Source organism: Dermacentor variabilis, chromosome 3 (assembly GCF_050947875.1).
Source record: "Dermacentor variabilis isolate Ectoservices chromosome 3, ASM5094787v1, whole genome shotgun sequence".
In the NCBI taxonomy this organism is placed as follows: domain Eukaryota; kingdom Metazoa; phylum Arthropoda; class Arachnida; order Ixodida; family Ixodidae; genus Dermacentor; species Dermacentor variabilis.
The window spans coordinates 197,240,312-197,261,419 of NC_134570.1; the positions used below are offsets into that span (position 1 = coordinate 197,240,312).

The 21,108-nt window shown below is 47.1% G+C and overlaps 4 non-coding genes across 4 annotated transcripts; all 4 read left to right on the forward strand.

Moving 5' to 3' along the window:
- Positions 1-1,677: 1,677 nt before the first annotated feature.
- Positions 1,678-1,750, forward strand: TRNAM-CAU (transfer RNA methionine (anticodon CAU)). Its single transcript has one exon. It is a non-coding gene; the product is annotated as a tRNA-Met (tRNA).
- Positions 1,751-1,920: 170 nt separating this feature from the next.
- Positions 1,921-1,993, forward strand: TRNAT-CGU (transfer RNA threonine (anticodon CGU)). The gene has a single exon. It is a non-coding gene; the product is annotated as a tRNA-Thr (tRNA).
- A 7,994-nt stretch (positions 1,994-9,987) lies between these two features.
- On the forward strand, positions 9,988-10,060 carry TRNAM-CAU (transfer RNA methionine (anticodon CAU)). Its single transcript has one exon. It is a non-coding gene; the product is annotated as a tRNA-Met (tRNA).
- A 428-nt stretch (positions 10,061-10,488) lies between these two features.
- TRNAM-CAU (transfer RNA methionine (anticodon CAU)) lies at positions 10,489-10,561 on the forward strand. The gene has a single exon. It is a non-coding gene; the product is annotated as a tRNA-Met (tRNA).
- The last annotated feature ends 10,547 nt before the right edge of the window (positions 10,562-21,108 follow it).

Genomic DNA, 21,108 nt, shown 5'->3' on the forward strand with positions numbered 1-21,108 from the left:
CACACAAAATACTGTTTATGCTTCTTGATTATGTTAATGTCGGATCAGTCATTTTGGATGGGGCGAAAATGATGTATGATGGTTCTACCAAAAACATAATTATTAACAACAAACTGAGCAGGCGGATTGCAGTAATGTCTAGCATAAAGCAAGGCTGTCCGACCTCGGCCTTGCTCTTTGCACTTCATTTAGAACCTTTCTGTTTCAAGTTACTACATAGCCATAATATTCACGCGTACACATTCCTTGGTAGAGGAATAAAGGTTTTAGCTTATGCCGACGACATAGCAGTGTTCTGTCGCGATAAACAGAGCATTGCAGAAGCTGTGAGGGAAGCCCAAGCTTTTTGCAATGCTTCCGGTAGTGCCATATGTTGGTCAAAATGTTTAGGGTTTTGGCACGGGAATTGGCCAGATGCACCTGAAGTCTTTTGTAAAGTGCAGTGGAGTGTAGAACAAGGAACTTATCTTGGGGTTGCGCTCTAAGCCTACCGTGAGCCAATCGAATACTGGACGAGCGAGAGAGACAGAATGAAAGAACAAACTAACAAATGGGGAGGCCACAACTTTTTGATCTTTGCTAGGGCCAAAGTATGTAATATCTTTTTAGTAGCTAAAGTGTTCTACGTCCTGCAGGTGCTATGCATGAGCCGATCTTCAATCCAAAAAATAGAGTGTTTGCTGAGTTTATTTGGGGTTCGGTGTGGGAACGCACGAGCAGAAGTAATTTGTTTCACACATTGCGCAACGGGGGACTTGGTTTAACACATTTGTTTTTCAAGCAACTTGTGTCGAGATCTGTTTTCTTCCACGACCAAAGCGATGGGTTTCTGCGAACGGTAATCCAAGTGAGATTGCGCGACGCTTTGCCCGATTTTGTTGTATCGTCGCACGTAATCAAACCGATGGTACTAAAGGGCAATCTGCGTGAAGTTTCCATGGCGATACGTCTTCTAAACGCTCGTTTTTCGGAAGACTACTTGGTTGAAACAATTGAAAACAATTGTATAAGGATATTGTCGAAGTGTTTGTACCTACACCAGTGTATCGTTCTATGTATTACTTAGGGTCCGAACGAGATGTTTTCAAACGAGTCAATAATATGCCTGTACGAGCTAACGCGAAATCATTCTTTTTCAAACTGCGTACCGGCACACTGCCTGTTAAGCCATGGCTAAGAAGTAAGCGCTTGTTTGTCCCATGGTCAGACAACTGTCCTATATGTAACAAGGAAGAAACTGTCGAACATATTTTTCTTGACTGCCACGATGCCCGCTTTCTTTGGGACATCCTGCAAAGAACATTAAAAAAGGAGCTTCCTATCAACGCGTTCGGAATAAGGTTTTTGCCATGTGCTGAACCTGACGGTTTGCCGGTAGACATGTTGATGCTATTGTGCATACAAAGCGTGTGGCGAACTCGTATGGCTGTACGAAATGCTGATGTTCATGCGAGGTGAGCAATGTATTATTTCATTGAGAATGTTAATTATACAAGCGAAGTGTTTAAACTGCTAAGTGATCCACCAATTTCCCTTTCGGTGTTGGACAGTTTGGCTTCGATGAAGCCATTTTAACATGACACGTCAGTCTTACTAACGACTAGACGTTTTAACACTCGTTTTTATTTGACAATATTTGTATGTACTTGCCAAGCCGGTAATAAAGAAAAAAAATAAGCATCGGTAGCGCAGTAGGCAGCGCGTCAGTCTCATAATCTGAAGGACGAGAGTTCGATCCTCACTCGGGGCAATGGCGGCGCTTCCTTTCTGCTGCCTTACGCGATAGGGCACTCATATTCGGGCACTATAATGAAACTAGATTCCAATCTTTTAAGGGGTAACTGCTGCACGCTATTTTACTTTAACTCTGTCCGAAATAGCAATAACGAGAGTGGACGTGTCTCGTCGGGTGCCCTGTCTGCCTCGGTAGCGCAGTAGGCAGAGCGTCAGTCTCGTAATCTGAAGGTCGTGAGTTCGATCCTCACTCGGGGCAAAGGCGGCGCTTTCTTTTTGCTGCCTTACGCCATAGGGCACTCATATTCGCGCTTTATAATGAAACTAGGTTCCAATCTTTTAATGCCCCAACCACTGGCACGCGCCGGAGAGCTTCGGCGCGCGCCGAGGAGTCAAATGCGTCAAAGCGTCGGTCGGGAACACGGGGAAGCGGAACGTCGCGCAGCGATTGTGTCTACTGCCGATGCTAGAAGTTTGCCGACGCGCGGCGAAGTGGCGCCGGCATGCACCAATGAAAGGTTGCGACTTGTCGCAGGCGTCAACCAATCGGAGGCTGCGGAGCATCCGGCTGCTAGGCCAATGATGGCCGCCCGTACGAAGGCGCCAGCACCAACGAGTTCCGAGTTCCTTAGGCGTACGACGCGCGCGACAGTGTTCCTGAAAGACAGTGTTCTAATAGTATGCCGACGACGACACGACCGACGACCGTGGGTTGTGGCAGTGCGGCGTGGATCCGAAGCGACTTCGAACGACGCCGACTAATCCAACCTGCCCACTGGGTTCCGCCGGGCTCAGTGCGATCGTCTGCTAAAACAGCCAACCGAATCACGATTACCGCAACGTCTGTCCTTGTTGTATGTGTATTTTGTTGTGCTCAAAATTAATGGAAACATGTTTACGAGTTCCGAAGTCTGGATAATCAGCACTCGCCTATCGCCGATGTTGTTTACGTTACGCGTAGGCCTAGCGGGTCCATCGAGTTCGTGACTGGCGAGTAAGCGAGGCCAGCTAAGAAACTCTGTCGAAGGAAGTGAATTTTCAGGTCCGTTTGGCGCTGCAGTGATTTAATATATGGCCCTCCTGACTTCGTGTGATGTGTGAAGTGGTGAATGAACCATGTGGAAGTTGGGTTGGTCAACCGCGGCGTGTTTCGTGTGGTGTCGGTTGACTCAAGTTTCACGGGCAAGCTCTGCACTGTTTCCAGTGGTAAAGATAACTTCCGATAGCGAAATACACTAGTAGCCGAACTATTGGAAGTACTTAGATAATCAGCCGTGCCGCCTGTTTCAGCTGACACTGCGCTCTTTTATTCGGCATGTGAATCCAGTTCAGTTCAAGTTCACTGTACTCATTCACTCACTTCTTTCAAGTGCGTCCGTCTTTTGGGCTAGTTGGGGATAATTGGCTCGTGCAGCAATCGAGAACACTGACGCACTGAAGCATACGTGACAACGCAGTCATGTTTCAGTCAGTGTGTCCTAATAGTTGAGCGCTCCAAAAAGAAATTATCTGTTTGCAACGTGTGCCCTGTGTGTAGTGCATAGCAGGGCCTGCATCATGCAAGACCTATGCATGTAGCAGCGTATACCACGATTGCTTCGATGCCCGCTTCAGAAGCAGCAAGTACTGAGCCAATGAAATTGTAATTGATTTTTTATCTCACTTTTTGCTTATGGAAAGTGTAGATGGTGGGAGTGCATTGTGGGGAAGGTGAAAAGGTGTCATCAGTGTTTTGTGCAGTCGGTATGCTTAAACTGCTGGAATCCCTTCAGCTTCTACTAAAGTGTTTCTTGCTGCGATACTATAAATTGTAGTCAGGACAAAGATCTACTCAAAACCAAGTTACTAATGCATCTGCGCAGAATGTGTTTGATTAACAAGTTAACACTTCCACAACAACAATATGCCGATGCACAGCATATGTGCTTACAATAAATACATTCTGTAAAGGTGAACGACTGGGCCTACAATATAAAACTTTGTATTAGCACCGTAAAAGGTGCTGCCATGCGTATCAGCCATAACGAAACTGCTGCACGTCCAACCTTCTTCCTTGGAGGCACCTCTATAAAGACTGTTCGGGCCCTTCCCATTCTGTATGTAACATTTAGCTCTTCTCTCAACTTTTGCGCATATGTCACCAGCACTGTATGTAAGCACCGGCCCATTCTTGGGTTTGTGTCCCGTGTCTCCCTTCCCTGATGACCTAAGGTCTTCCGAGCACTCTACACTTCTATCATTGTGTCACGACTTGAGTACTGCTCATCAGTATAGTTCCCGTACCAAACTCGCGACGCTAACAAACTTAAGCTTGTTCAGCGCCGGACAATACGCACACTTTACTCCCGTCTTTTCGGCTGTCACAACCTCATGCCAGCCTTCGAGGATTGCCTCAAACCCCTCAAGTAGCACACCCTGCAATACCAGCGCAACATAGCCCTAGTCTATACTGCAGGGTGCTTGACGACTCTCTGGACAGCACTAATATTTCTTCAGTTCGTCTGAACAAGTGGTCAGCACAGCCTGAGCCCTCATCGCGCCTCTATGGCCCGACACCACAACTCCATGATTATATCTGGCATGCAGAGCTTTCTCTCCACCCCCCTGGCGATTTGGATTCTACTTCCTTGGAACCAGACTGAATTGGCACTCCTGTGTGTTGTGCACTTGTCGAATGTGTGCGTGTGGGCCGGGCTGTGTTATTGAGCAAGTGTGTGTGCACGTGGAGGGGAAGGAAGTGTCTTCTGCATCCTGCAAATTCCTGCTCTAGATGGCTGGTTATCAGATGCTCTAACATACAGGCATCAGCTTTCTTTTTAGTCTAGCGTGCCAAGTTACCACTAAGATTATTATTATTATTATTATTATTATTATTATTATTATTAGAATCATCACTTTGACCACATTGATTGCGTTGAAGCGAGCGTGACACATAATTCAAAATATATCTGGAGCTTTGTGGGCTCTCTCTTTTAAAAAAAGTGCCAAAGATGTACGTCTTCTTCATGAAAGTAGTGGTGTTGTCTCGAACACTGCTGATGCCTTTGCAGAACGTTTCCGTTTGCTATATCGTGCGAAATATGCTTCAAGTAACCTTCCTTCTCAGTCTGGCACAGTGTATGCTAACAGTCAATGAAAACCTTGTTTCCAAGTATATGAAATGCCTTAAACTTTGCCTTAAACATTCCCTTTCTTGTGGTGTTGCTGGTATTTCCTCCACAGAGCAACCCTTTGAGACGCTGTCTACACAATTGGGCACAGCAGGAGCGTGCATCAATAGCAAAAGCACTGATGAAAGTAAAGGTATTTAAAATGTGTTTCATACATGTTGAAACACTTATTATTGGAACTGTACTGCAATTTTGAATAACGTGCAGAATGTTTTAACAAAATGAGTGGAAGGTAGACGTCCGGGTGTTGTTACTCTGTGTCAGTATTGTTATAGCTTCGACGGGGGTTGCCGGACGAAAGGTTTACGGCATGAGGCCTAAACGGCCGGGGCGCGCAGCGCCGCAAGAAAGAGCCGGACTGCATCAGTAGGGGACCAGACAAAGAATCTGTTTTATTCCTCCGAGCGGAAGCAGGAGACAACTTGCAGCGTTTGGCGCTGAGTGGCGCCCTGACGTAAACGACCCAAAACAGAAACCAGAAGCTAACACAGGATACCACAAGTATGTTGTATGTAGCGGGTTCACTTCTTTCATTGTTTTTTACAATGTCGTGCACCAGGCATAATTTTCAGTTGGCTGGATAAGTGCTTTTCAAGCTTTTCAAAACACGAAATATTACATGTTCTCATATTTTGTGTTCCTGTAGTGAGTTTTCGCATGGAGTCGAAATTTTGTAAACTTGACAAAACTCGCCAAACAATTGAAAATTCTTTATATTTGCTGACGTTGTACATTTTCTACGATTCTGAGGATGCAAGAGATGTGGTGAAAGCAACTTTCAATCAACGGGATAAAGTGGTGTATGAAAGGGTTAAGACGTATGGAATCATACTTGTTCCTCGTTCTCACAAGCATCTTCAATAGTTCCCTAAAGTCTAGTATCTTTTCTAGCGCTCGGAAGGTAGCATGAACATTGCCCATGCACAAAATCAGGTGCTAGACGTGCAGTTACTAACTGTCGACCTATATCTATCCTCTTCAGTGCGTCAGGTGTTTGAATCGATATTTGATTCCTCGCTTTCTGTTAGTGCTAAGAGCATTTTAATAAATGAACAGCATGACTTTGTGTGCCGACAACACACAAAGTGGTGCTTTAAGATAGATATCAATTTATTCTTGATGGTTTAGTCTGGACTATTTCAGACTGTCAACAGTGTTCACCACTGCATCGACTTCCAAAAAGACATTTTTTCACTCTCAAACTGGTACAGAAACAATAAGTACTCTTAAATGCTTTCAACACTATGGCATTAAGTTATATGCACAAAACGCACCATGTGAAATTTTGATACACCCTACGTGGTGCTCCACTCCTTAGGGTCCATGAAATGAAAGATCTTGGTGTGTACTTCGACAAAATGCTAAGCTTTTCTTCACATAGATAATTACACAAGATGCCCTTCACGCTCTTGGAATTGCATGATTTCCACTCACCTGTTATGTTTCTGAAATTCTGCTGTGTGCCTCCAACTACTAGAGTATGCCTCTGTAGGAGGGGGGTGCAATGAGCAAATCTAATTCTGACCTCATTGAACGCATCCAGAATAAATTTATGTCTATCTTAAAGCACCACTTTTGCCATTCTGGCGACCATAGTTGAGCCTTCTCAAATATACTTCAACTCGCACCTCTAGATTCAAGTCTTAATTAATCACACCTTTTGTTCCTGTATAAGATGGTCCATGACATTATACATTCCTTAAAGCTTCTTGATCATATGTATTTGTTTGTGCCGTAACAGTATACCAGGTAGCATTCCACATTCGTTGCCTGGGCTTGTTACAAGATTGTGCTAATAGGACTCGACTCCAAAACATACTTCAGAGTTCATTTCCTGTGTTTTGTGTATCGGTAGATAATCATGTAGGATTAACTCCCTTTTACTTTTCCGCGTATCCTTTTTCTTTAATTGTTTCTCTATCTTCCATTTTTTTTTCTACTACGTTCATGTTTTCTGTACATTTTGTCTCACATATTGCACCTATACAAAGGCTCTCTAGCTGTTCCTGGGCACTACAACAAAAATTTGGATGATTGATTATTATCGTAGTATAAAATTGTGCTTTTTAAGTATGTACTAGTATACTATTTCAGTGTAGTAGCTTTTGTGCAATTAATAAAAGGGCATGAATTAAGAAGAGAGAGAGAAAATGATAAATGAAAGGTAGGGACGTTAACCAAGACTGAGCCCGGTTGGGTACCCTACACTGGGGAAAGGGAAAGGGGGACGGAAAGATTAAAAGAAGAGAAAGTCCACTGGGCATATCAGTCGATCACTCAGTTTGGATCACAGACGCTGACTCAGTCCGATATCTTTCAAATATCGCAGCAGCGCTTTTGTGGCCTTTTGTAGCTGCGATATGCGAGGCCATGGTCCCAAGATCTTGTTGAAGGTGAACGGCTTTCTATCTAGCTGATTCAGAGCTGTGCAGAGGTCTTGCCTTTCATCTTCAAAAGATGGGCAGTAGCACAGTAGGTGTTCTATGGTTTCCTCGACACCGCAGGCATTGCACTCGGCGCTATCAGCCATTCCAATCAAAAATGCATATGCATTGGTGAATGCGACGTCCAAACTTAAGCGTCACAGTACTGTTTCCTCATTTCGCAAAAGACCTGGTAACAGCCGCAGTTGCACAGAGGGATTGAGGGAATGCAATCGATGTTGAGTGAATTCAGGTGTGTGCCACTTTTCCAATGTCAAAAGAGTGCGCTAGCTTGCCTAAGCGTTGGGCTGCGTCGGTCGACGATAAAGGTATAGAAACAAGGGTTGCTCCTTCGTGGGCTTTTCTAGCAGCTTCGTCAGCGAGGTCGTTGCCGGAGATACCGCAATGGACCAGGCAGCCACTGGAACACGACGTCGTGTCCTTTCATGATAATGTGATGGTGCATTTCTCGTATCTTCGACACGAGTTGTTCACATGACCCGCGACGAAGAGATGACAGAGGACATTGTAAGGCAGCCTTTGAATCGCAGAATATTGCCCACCGATTAGCGGGTTGGTTATTAATGTAATCAACGGCACCTCGGAGGGCAACAAGCTCCGAACCGGTCGATGTTGTCAAGTGAAAAAGCTTGTATTGGATACTTAGTGATGGTGATGGTACAACCACTGCGCTGGTGGAGCTGGTCTGAGTAGAAGAACCATCCATATATATGTGGACTCGATCAAAGTAGAAAGTGTGCAAACAATCCAGAGGTGCTTGCTTCAAGGCCAAGGTAGGCAGGTCGGTCTTCTTTCTTATCCCTGGAACCGTAAGACGCACTTGAGGTTGTTTTAAACACCACAAAACTGAGGTTGAACATGCTGAGGGTGTGAAGCTTGATGGTAAGGAGGCACGATGGATGCTGACCTTGTTGGAGAAGGACGCCTGTGGTCGTCGTTCTGGCATGAATTAAGAAAGTGCAATAATATGCTATGTGCCTTATCATATGCATTGTGCTATTAATTTCTTCTGAGTTTTAATAATGGCTGGCTACTGTATGCAGTGTTGTGCAATTAAATAATATGCCACAGCAATTATTGCGTGCATTGCAGAACAAATTGAATATATCTTTCTCAGTCAAAACATCATAGCAGGCTGAAAACAATAAACTGCAATTTTTCTTTTTGTGGTGACGAAGTGTATAACTTGTGAAAATAACCTGTTTATATATTTCTTATACTATGCAAATGAGCTGCTCCCATACATTCGAATAAGTGCTTCAATAGTACGACTTGGCAAAGGGCAACGAAAGACTCCTATTAATACCCTCGAATTCTCAAGCTTGTATTATCTGACGGTATGTCATTTCATAAATGTAAAGAAAGGCAAACTTGATATGTGGAAACCAGTTACAATAGAACATGGCCTTTACACTGTGAAAATGTTTTGTAGCAATACAATCAATGTGAAGGCCTCCGGATGCGGTGTTGATGCATCAAAACAGCCTAGAATAATAGAGGTGCTCCATGGGCTATATTTGGCAGAATCAACAATTGGGGGGAGACAAGATACGAATTACATACATTTTAGCTATTCTAGTTTTTTTTTGTGAGTGCTACAGGTGCTTCAATTCTGTTGTGCTGATTTTCTCAGAACCCACTTTTTCACGTTTCTCTCATGCACCAACAAGCATAACTATATTGACACCGATGCTTTATCTGTATCCGGTTACCGTATTTCACCAGCGAAAAAATGTTAAACGTTATCGTTCGCTGCAGGATGCGCCTGAACGTATCGAAAGTTTCGCGAATGTTATCGATGGTTCTGTCTGTTGTCGACGAACCTTGTTAATCTGATTGCATACGCGACACGAATTGTGTTGTAGTTTCTGGAAGGCGCGCGGGCACCAGCGAATAGGCTGTAACTTTCGACGACTGACGTATGCAAACCGACGCGCTTGACCCGCAGATGAGATTTTCTACGATTTCCGACATTGCTCGCCGCTATCGTTGCGATTGAGCCGGCACTATTTATTTACCGTCACTACTACGTGGTGATATTTCCAACATAGATTTTTTCAGTTATACATTGCACGCCTAATTCTTACATAGTTGGCTGTGCAGTAAGCTACCAAAAAAATGAAATGTTACAACAGTTTTTCATATATGGCATCGTCGTGTAGGTGTTTGCGAAGCGATCTTGCAGACAGACGACGCGCGAGCGCTGATGTCGATATTTTCTACACTATTGTTACTTCAAAAATAAAAACAAACTGTTGCGGCAGGTGTATATTCATTATTCAAACGTGTTTTTTATATCTAAAAGCACATACAGATCACTAACTTATTGTTTCAAGCTTAGTTTACAGGAGGCTGCTTTAGGCCGAACTTTGACGGATGAAGACGGAATAGTTCAGCAACAGTGCGCCGCAGCCGAGGAGCGAGCTTCGGCGCGCGTCGGAGCTTGTCTCCAGTGGTTGCGCGCCCTTTCCCTCCAGCCGAAGCGAAGCGACGCGTTCACTTGCCAGCGCGCGCCGAATCTTTCGGCGCGTGCCAGTGGTTGGGGCATAAGGGGTAACTGCGGCACGCTATTTTACTTTTTCAACTCCGTCCAAAATAGCACTAACGAGACTGGACGTGTCTCGTCTTGTGCCCTGTCTGCCTCGGTAGCGCAGTAGGGAGCGCGTCAGTCTCATAATCTGAAGGTCGTGAGTTCGATCCTCACTCGGGGCAAAGGCGGCGCTTTCTTTTTGCTGCCTTACGCGATAGGGCACTCATATTCGGGCATTATAATGAAACTAGATTCCAATCTTTTAAGGGGTAACTGCTGCACGCTATTTTACTTTTTCAGCTCCGTCCAAAATAGCACTAACGAGACTGGACGCGTCTCGTCGTGTGCTCAGTGTGCTCTGTCTGCCTCGGTAGCGTAGTAGGCAGTGCGTCTGTCTCATAATCTGAAAGTCGTGAGTTCGATCCTCACTCGGGGCAAAGGCAGCGCTTTCATTTTGCTGCCTAACGCGATAGGGCCCTCATATTCGGGCATTATAATGAAACTAGATTCCAATCTTTTAAGGGGTAACTGCTGCACGCTATTTTACTTTTTCAACTCCGTCCAAAATAGCACTAACGAGACTGGACGCGTCTCGTCGTGTGCTCTGTCTGCCTCGATAGCGCAGTAGGCAGCGCGTCAGTCTCATAATCTGAAGGTTGTGAGTTCGATCCTCACTCGGGGCAAAGGCGGCGCTTTCTTTTTGCTGATTTACGCGATAGGGCACTCATATTCGGGCATTATAATGAAACTAGATTCCAATCTTTTAAGGGGTAACTGCTGCACTCTATTTTACTTTTTCAACTCCGTCCAAAATAGCACTAACGAGACTGGACGCGTCTCGTCGTGTGCTCTGTGTGCTCTGTCTGCCTCGGTAGCGCAGTAGGTCGATTCTGCTTCCGGCAGCCGAGCTGAGCGGTCAGCAGAATCATGGGCTCCAGTGGAGCAGCGACAACGGCCACTTTTGGCCGCGGAAACAGGCTGAGTGACGATAAGGAATATGCATTTATCTTGCCCCAACTGCCTAAAGGACAAGTGGTGATGAACACCGTATTTTTGCGCGGTGATGTACGCGCCAGACCTTACAAGGTCGAGGATTTTAGAGACGCCCTACTGCCGACGGGACTGTTGCCTGACGTGGTATGCATAGGGGCGTACCAGATCAACCGGGCCTGGGCAGTGACCCTCAGCGACGCGACTGCCACAAGAAGGATGCTGGACCCTAAGGATCTACAAGTTAAGGGACGACGGTGCGTCATCGTTGACCCGCAGGACCAGCAAGTGAAGATTAGGCTTCACTGGTTGCTGTACGGCGTTGCCGACGAGGACGTCCGGACGGCGTTCGCGGCTTTCGGCAAGGTGGAGGAGGTGAGCCGTGAGCGGTGGCGCGTGGAAGGCATGGGGACCAAGACCTCAACGACCAGGACCGTCCTCCTCAAACTGAAGGGCAGCGTGAAGGTTGAGGACCTTCCTCATCAGATCCGCGTCGGCGGTGAGTTGGCCTTGGTCGTCGTTGCCAGTCGACCGATGCAGTGCCTGCGCTGTCACGGCACGGGACACGTCCGCCGAGAGTGCAGAGTCCCCCGCTGTTCCCGGTGCAGACGTTTCGGCCACGTTGACGCGGACTGCGTGAAGTCTTATGCCGCTGTGACAGGCTCACCAGCTATTGACGTGGCGGCAGAGCACGTGATGGACGTGGCCGAGGCGGAGGATGCGGCTAAAGGAACCGGTGACACGGTCTCGACAACTACAACTAGTGGGTCGACGACTCTGGAGGTGGACGGAAAGGCGGCTGAGGCTACCCAGAAACCGAGTAGGGCGGAACAGGTCGCTACGACTGAGAGGCAGACGATGGGAAGCGTCAGTGAAGACGCACCTGACGACGCGACCGCAATGCAGCAGGACGAGGGCGCCACCGACGACGACCGTACTGGGGCTCTTGCTGCCTCCGTCAAGCGCACCCACGACCAGACGAAGGACCGCGAGGATCGGGCACCCAGCACCAGTGAAGGACCGCCGACGAAGACGCCTCATGGGAGGCGGATGGGCTACAAGCCAAAGCCCAATGTACCGCCTGAAAGGAAGCCTGCCGACAACGCGGCCACGTCTAAGGACAGCAACAAACCGGGAGGTCCCGAAGGCGGCTAGCCGATGGCTAGTCGTGAGCGGTAAGCGCCATGCTCCGGGCCTACTTTACTTTTCCTTTAGGTCAAGATGGCTCAAATACCGTCCCTTAGGATTGCCACATTAAACGTGAGAGGCCTGGCGGCTAGTCGTAGGCAAAGTCAGGTCCTACGGTTGGTCACTGACCACGACATAGACGTACTAGCCGTCCAGGAAACTAAGGTTGAAGGAGAGGAGGAGACCGGGAGCATGGTGCGACGTTTCACGACTAGGTATTTTGTGGTGGTTAGCCATGCGGTAGGCACGGCTGGAGGGTGCGTTCTTCTTGTGAAAAAGCTGCCTGGACTGCAGATTCAAAGTACTTTTTCGTGTCAGTCAGGAAGGATTGTTCTCTGTGATATTGTTATGTGTGATGCTGAATTCCGCGTCATATGCGTATATGCGCCGAATTCGGTGGATGAGCGCGTCCGTTCTTTTTTCGAACCTTACACAATATGTATGTTGTAATATGAGCGTGATGCTGCTAGGTGACTTTAATTGTGTGTTGAGTGCTGGAGACAGTCAATAATGCAGGTGTGCGTGACCGAAGCAGTGAAGTGTTACCAAATTTAATTAATGAAAATGAACTCGATGATGTTTATGAATGTCTGGAAGGCGGGCGTCAAGTGACTTTTACACGTTTTCAGGGCAGCAGCCATACGCGTTTGGACCGAATGTACATTTCATTGGATACAATTCCAAGATGCCACGATTACTGTGTAGTACCAGTGTCGTTTTCAGATCACTGCCTACTGAAATGTAACGTAGGTATAATGAAAAGGAGACATGTATTTAAATGGGACATGTGGAAAATGAATGCCTTGTTACTAAATGGCCAGCCCTTTTTACAGGTGGTACAGGATGCGGTTAATGAAGTTCAATGTGATGCTGCGGGAACAATCGTCGAGAAGTGGGAATGTTTTAAACAAAAGGTTAAAATGAAAGCGATAGAAAGATCCAGTTGTAAAAAATTCGAGAAGGAAATGAAAGAAAAGGGTTTAAGAACACTGCTTGGGCAGCTGCTAACGCTTGAGTGCAGAGCGCCTGGTGCGTACAAAGACGATGTGCGAAACGTCAAAGAAAAACTTGAACTTTTTGACAAGGAACGATATCAAGGTGCAATAGTGCGCGCACGAGCAGACGCACTAGCGGCAGGGGAGACGCCCACAAGAAGGGCGCTCGGCTTGGAGAAGGCGTATGGACGAAGAAACCATGTCGACCAGATTTTAATGAACGGGAATGTCGTTGAAGACAGTGATAGCATTCGTCAAGCCTTCTTTGAGTACTACCAGTCGCTTTTTGCATTTCAGGAAGCGAATGTTGAGGGTTTTAAAGCAGGTTTTCTGCATCGCATGCCACGTTTGAGCGATGACGTAAAAAAGCTATTGGAGGAAAAAATAATGGCGAGCGAAGTCGAAAAGGCAATCGACGATTTGAACATGGGTAAATCGCCGGGACCTGATGGAATCAGCGCGGGTCTATATAAAGCTTTTAAAAGAGAGCTGGCGCCTTTGCTTGCACATGTATTCAATGACGCATACGAAAAGAAATCATTACCACCTTCCTTTGGAAAAACGCACACCATTCTAATACCGAAGAGCGATCAAATAGACAAACTCAGATTCGTGTCAGCCTACAGACCGATTTCACTAACAAACGTCGATTATAAAATATTTATGAAGGTTTTAGCTAGCAGGCTTCAAGGCGTCATCAAGGAAATAGTCGCAGACCATCAAACTTGTGGCATCAATGGGCGATCTATTTTTTCAAACATCCATAAGATGCGATGTGTGCTCGAGTGCTGTGACGTCACCGGTGGCGGTGTTGCAGTTCTTCAGCTTGACCTAGAGAAAGCGTTCGATTGTGTCGCTCACGTTATTTTGTTTGCCATCTTAGATCATGTTAATGTCGGTTCCATCATCACTGAGGGCGTGGCCTTGGCGTACCAGAATTGCACAACAAGATTAATTGTTAATAAGTCTCTGGGGGCCCCCATTAACATCATGCGTTCAGTGCGCCAAGGCTGCCCCCTCAGCCCGCTGTTATTTGCTATCTACGTAGAAGCAATGTGTGTAGCAATTAATGAAAATGACGGAATACGGGGTTTCAGATTGGCAGCGACAGAAGTGAAGTTACTTGCATATGCAGATGACATTGCAGTGTGTTGCACTGACAAACCGAGTGTAATGGAAACAATATCTGTAGTAAAGCATTTCTGCGCCGTAACGGGTAGCAGAGTAAACTGGGGCAAATCGCTAGGCCTGTGGCACGTGGACTGGTTTTCTGCAACCGACTATTTCGCGAACGTGAACTGGGTGAAAACTCCGACAAGGTATCTGGGTGTTCCCCTAGACAGGTACAATAGCAGCGACGAATACTGGAGGAACCAAACCAAAGAACTGAAAGAAAAAGTAGATAAATGGAAAGGTAATAACCTGTCCATGTTTGCAAGAGCGACAGTTTGTAACATGTTTTTTATTACTAAGTTATATTACGTCTTGCAAACACTGTATTGTTCTAGAGTAAATGTGCAACGGCTGCACAGAGTCTTTGCGGTTTTCATCTGGGGATCAACATGGGAACGGTGCAGCCGAACAAATTTGTTCAAAAGAGTCAAGGATGGGGGTGTGGGCCTGGCGCATCTTTTTGTTCGCCAAGCTGTAAACCGATTTTTGTTTTTTCGCGATGTGCGCGATCCTTTTCTGCGCACCGTATGCCAGCTAAGGTTGAGTAACGCTTTGCCGGCACATGTTGTTAGCACGGCAAGCATGACGGGAACGCTGCGTGGATATTTCAAGGAAGTGGTCGACAGTGTACACTTCCTTTCTGTTCGTTTTACAAATGATTACCTTTGTGAAGTGAAAAGGAAAACATTGTATAGAGATGTATGCGACATTGTTTTCCCAGTGCCCTTATACAGAGCCACATACACTGGAGGGCCAGGACAGGATGTACTTAAAAGAGTAAAACACATGCAGGTGCCACCAGGGGTAAAGACCTTCTTCTTTAAGCTACACACCGGAACGCTCTCCGTGAAGACGTTTCTGGAGGAATGGGGTTGTCTCGTACATTGGGGGTCGCACTGCTTGATATGCAAGAAGCCCGAAAATATAGATCACGTTTTCCTACATTGCTGGGCGGCAGTTTTCTTCTGGGACGTCTTAAAGCGAACCCTGAAGAAAGAGCTACCGGTGGACCCCCAAGGTATCAGGTATCTGGCCATTAAAGATGACGACGGGGTTCCCTATGACTTTGTTATGTTGAATGCTCTACACTGTATATGGCGTGCTCGCATGGCAGGGTACCATTGCGATCCTGACGCTAGGCCAGCTCGCGTTTACTTCAAAGAATGTATGTCGCGATTTATTGAAATGCAGAAAATAGAAGAATGTGTACCGGATTGGCTGTCGAGGCTAGAACCCCTGACAGCCATGAAGGAATTTTAGTTAGACAACGCCGGTCCGATATGGACAGACGGCTCTATTGTATGGTTTCTTTCTTTACGTACCTTCCATTGTTTTCTTTTTCTTTCTCCTCCAGTGGTTGGAATTTTTGATACATAAGTGTCTGCTAACTGTATGGTCTTAGTAACGTCGAAGACCGGCAATAAAAAAAAAATAGCGCAGTAGGCAGCGCGTCAGTCTCATAATCTGAAGGTCGTGAGTTCGATCTTCACTCGGGGCAAAGGCGGCGCTTTCTTTTTGCTGCCTTACGCGATAGGGTACTCATATTCGGGCATTATAATGAAACTCGATTCCAATCTTTTAAGGGGCAACTGCTGCACGCTATTTTACTTTTTCAACTCCGTGCAAAATAGCGCTAACGAGACTGGACGTGACTCGTCGTGTGCCCTGTCTGCCTCGGTAGCGCAGATGCCACTTCCGGCCACCGAGCGTGACGGACGTGTATATCATGGGCTCCGTATGAGCGGCTTCAGCGGCCCAGACGGGCCGCGGTAACAGGATTTCTGCCTCGGACAACGAGTATCAAGTTGTTTTGCCTAGTCTGCCAACAGGTCGTTTTGTTTTGAATACGGTTTTTCTACACTGTGATATCAGGGCCCGCCCATACGGGGTGGCAGATTTTCGCGACGCGCTCGCTCAGTTATCGCTCCTGCCGGAAGTGGCTACTCTGAGGGCCTACCGTATGAGCCATGTATGGGCCGTGACCTTCAAGGACAGCGACGCGGTGAAAAAGATTGTCAGCGTTGGAGAGCTGCAGGTCAAAAAGGGCCGGTGTCTCGTCATCGACCCCGCCAACCAGGACGTACGCCTGAAAGTGCATTGGCTGCTGCCCAGCGTACCTGACGAGGACGTACGTCTTGCCTTCGCGCCGTTTGGAAATGTCACCTACGTCGTCCGCGAGCGCTGGCGGGTTCACGGCGTGGCTGATAAGAACTAAACAACAAGGCTGGTTACGCTGAAGTTGAAGCCGGGCGTAAAGCTCGACGACCTTCTGCATCAGGTGAGCGTGGCCGGGGAACTGGGTCTCGTGGTTGTGCCGGGCAGGGCTCCTCTCTGCCTACGCTGCCGCGGCACGGGCCACATTCGTCGCGAGTGCCGTATTCCACGGTGTGGTGCCTGCCGACGTTTCGGTCATGAAGACAGTCAGTGCGAGCGCACGTACGCTAGCGTGACCGGACCTGTGGGCAACGAGGACAACTCTGCCCTAGTCATGGACGAGGCGGACATGGAAGACACGTTGTCCGCGGCGGGTGAAGCAGTTGACGTTGTGGCAAAGCCGGCGGTACGGCTTGAACAAGAGGAGAAACAAGTCGCTCAGGCTGTTGCCACAGGACACCAACAAGCGACTGCAGAGGGCCCCGCGGCCATGCCGAATGCTGAAGAGAAAACCCCACCTGAGACGGAGGTGACCTCCTGCCTCGTTGAACCTGAAGGCATGGACTCCCTTACCGGGCCAACTAGCCAAACGACGGGGAAACGGCCTCACAACCAGACCGTTAGCCAGACGGCGAAACAGGTCGGCAGCGGCAGAGACGAGCCACCGTCCAAAACGCCAGGTATAAGGTGGTCGACCTTGAAGCTGCGGCCGAACATTACGGTCGATCCACGGCAGGCGGGTAAACCGCCTCCTTAATTCTGTGCTGTCTAGCTTGAGTGGGGTAGGGGGGTTGGTGAGTGCAATGACCGTCATCCTGAGCGATAGTCCTTTAGAACCTTGCCAGGAAGGGGGCCCAAGTTGCACTTGAGTGCCCTTTCCGGAAGGTCGAGCTGCGTCTCCTTTAGAGGCATTAGACGTGGTTATCGGCGCTCCTTTATGAGCACTCATCCTTGTGTAACTGTGATGGGCATCATTATACCGTGTAGCCATGGCGGTTAATATTGAAGGAACGCTACGTGTAGCCACGTTAAATGTAAGAGGGCTCAGTGCAAGACGGCAATGTCAGCTAAGTCGTCTCCTCCTGGATAATGACTTGCATATAGTGGGAATCCAAGAAACGAAAATTGAAAGCCAAGAGGTAACCGACATAATGGTGTCCAATTTTCGTGCTCACTTTGATGTGTGCGTTTGTCACGCTGTTGGTGGATCAGGCGGCTGCGCTATATTCCTACGAAATAATTTTGGCATTTGTGTGTAATCAGTGTTTTCGTCTGAAACTGGGCGTCTCTTAGTGGCCGATTTTTGTTTTCGTGATGTGGATTACCGTGGGGGGGGGGGGGGGCTATTTGTATCTATGCGCCGAATATTGAAACGGACCGTCGATCTTTCTTTGAGCGTCTTGAAGCTTACGTAAACTGTTCCAAGGTCGTAATACTGATGGGAGATTTTAACTGTGTTTGCTATACTGAAGACCGAGCGAAATGTTCACGCGTTCGTGATAAGAGTGCCGAATTTCTAAACGCAGTGGTGCATGATTATGACCTGGAAGATGTGGGTAGTGTTTTTGCCAGCGGTACTCGCCCGCGATTTACCCACTTCCAGCGTGATAGCCACGCTCGATTCGATAGATTATACCTGTCAGCCGAATTAGTGCCCTTATGTTGTGAATATGATGTGCAAGCTGTAGCATACAGCGATCACTGTTTGGTAACTGCCACGTTCGGGAAAAGACAAAGCAAACACACCTTTAACTGGGATCTTTGGAAAATGAATGCGCAGTTGTTACATGACGATGTTTTTGTCGATGCCGTAGTGAAGGAACTAGAAAACCTGACTTCAGCTAAGCCAGTAAGCTTTGCCATTCAATGGGAAGAATTGGAACAGAAAGTCAAAACATTGGCCATTCAAAGAAGCAGTGTCATTAGACACAAGCAGAAACAAGCAGAAACAAATCTTCGCCAGCAACTGCAATTTTTATCAGCATGGAAAGTGTCGAGCCTGGTGTGTATGTGCACGAATTAAAGAAAGTGAAAACTGAACTAGAAAGGATAGATACAGGAAAATACAAAGCAGCACTTGTGAGATCAAGGTCTGAGAAGTTGTGGGCGGGAGAAATTCCAACGAAACGAGCCTTATCATACGAGAAAAGGTATGCATGTCGAAAGGAAATCCGCCAGCTAGCTAAAGGCAATCAGGTTACCTGCGACAAAAATGACACCAAGCAAGGGATCGCCGATCACTTTAAAGCCATTTTAGGTCATCCGCTGAACCTTAAAGGCTACGAAAAAGAATTTCTCTCATTGATACCAAATCTCGATGAAGAAGTTAGGACATGGCTGGAACTACCAATAAGCCTGAGTGAGATAGAGTGCGCAATAGATGAGTTGTCCATGGGTAAAGCACCTGGGCCCGATGGCTTGGGAGCCACTTTCTATAAACCTTCAAGTTTGCATTGGCCCGTGTTCTTCATGAAGTTATCAGCGAAGCGTATGAGCGAAAAAGATTGCCCTTGTCTTTCACAACCTCATATATCGTGCTAATTCCGAAGAGTGATGACGAGGAAAAACTTTTGTTGCCAGGGTCATATCGCCCGATAACTCTAGCCAACGTGGACTATAAAATATTCACGAAAGCTTTGGCCAAACGACTGAAACGTGTAATTAAAATATTGGTAGGGCCGCACGAGACTTGTGGCATTAAAGGCCGCAGTATCACAACAAATGTACATGTGGCTCGAAGTGTGCTTGAGTGTTGCGATGCGATTGGCGACCAAGTCGCGATGATGCAGATCGATTTAGCAAAGGCTTTGACCTCGTCTCGCACAAGGCTTTGTTCTGCATACTGGAACATGCGAACGCTGGCAACGTCATAACGGAAGGCGTCATGATGGCGTACAGAGAATGCTTAACGCGCATTATTGTTAATGGGGAGCTCACCGATAGCTTTCGCGTGCGCTCGTCTGTGCGGCAAGGATGCCCGCTGTCGCCCCTTCTATTTGCTATGTATCTAGAATCACTCTGCTTGGCGATTGAAAATGACGAACGCATAGCAGGCTATCGGCTGCAGGCAGCGCACGTAAAAATCTTGGCATAGGCCGACGATATCGCGATTTTCTGCACAAACAAAGCGAACATTAAGGCGGCCACGACTGTCGTAGAAAAGTTTTGCGATTCAACTGGAGCCCAGATAAACTGGGATAAGAGTTACGGCTTCTGGCATGGTAGTTGGAAAGACACGCCGGAGGCCCTTTATCGATTGAAGTGGTCGTCGTTACCAACGCAGTAATTGCGTGTGCCTCTCGGAAGTTACCGTGAACCTGAATCGTACTGGCTCGATCAAGTTTCGAAAGCAAAGGAAAAGGCTGACGGGTGGAGAGGAAAGCAATTGTCAATGTTTTCTAGAGCCACTGTCTGCAACCTCTTTTTAGTGTCTAAGATATGGTACGGTATGAATGCGTTGTGTGCTGGGAGGGTAAGCGTACAAAAAATTCACCGAGTTTTCGCTATCTTTATTTGGGCGTCTACATGGGAGAGGATGAGTCAAACGAACTTGTTCCTCCCTGTCAAGAAAGGTGGGCTTGGTCTAGCTCATTTATTTTTGCGACAAGTCGTGTCACGTTTTGTGTTTTTACGGGATCAAAACGATCCTTTTATCCGAACGGTGATACAGGTACGGCTGTGTAGACGAATACCAAGATTCATTGTTTCGACTGTTCACAACATGCCAGGAGCCGTGACTGGTTACCTGCGTGAAGTGGTATGTTCATATAGGATGTCAAATGTACGTTTTTCACAGCAATACCTGTCAACTGTTACAAAGAAAAAACTATACAGAGATCTCGTGGACACGATGTTCCCTGCACCTTTGTACCGTCTTCCACACCGTGGAGGCCCAGGACAAGACGTCCTAAAGAGAGTGAAAAAAATGCCAATACGGCCGTCAGCTAAATCTTTCTTTTTCAAATTACACACAAACACACTTCCCGTTAAGACCTGGCTTCATGAAAAGTGTATATTGATGCCCTGGACCACCGACTGCTTATTATGTAAAAAACCAGAAACCATAGAACATGCATTCCTAGACTGCTGGGACGCCATCTTTCACTGGGATGTTCTGCAGAGAACATTGAAAAAACACTTACCCCTACACACATATGGAATACGCTTCTTACTTATTGATAACACCGAGGATGTCCCGTATGACCTTATTGTGGTCCTGAGCCTCCACGCAATGTGGAAAACTAGACTGCAATTCCAAAACGGAGACATTGTTGCTCGACCGGTTCGGAAAAATTTCATTGAGAGTGTCGCGTGTGTGAGAGATGGTTTCAAAGCGCTGCCTGATCCACGACAATAGATCTCTGTATTTGATGAATTAGCGTTGTTGAAAAGATTTTAGTACCGTGTTCGCCAAAGTGTGGCTCACAAGTTTTATCCTTCGTAAACCATGATTTAGAACGTCGAAGTCGGGAATAAAGAAAAAAGCCTTGGTAGCCTAGTAGGCAGTGCGTCAGTCTCATAAGCTGAAGGTCGTGAGTTCGATCTTCACTGGGGGCAAAGGCGGCGCTTTCTTTTCGCTGCCTTACGCGATAGTGCACTCATATTCGGGCATTATAATGAAACTAGATTCCAATCTTTTCGGGGGTAACTCCTGCACGCTATTTTACTTTTTCAACTCCGTCCAAAATAGCACTAACGAGACTGGACGTGTCTCGTCGTGTGCCCTGTCT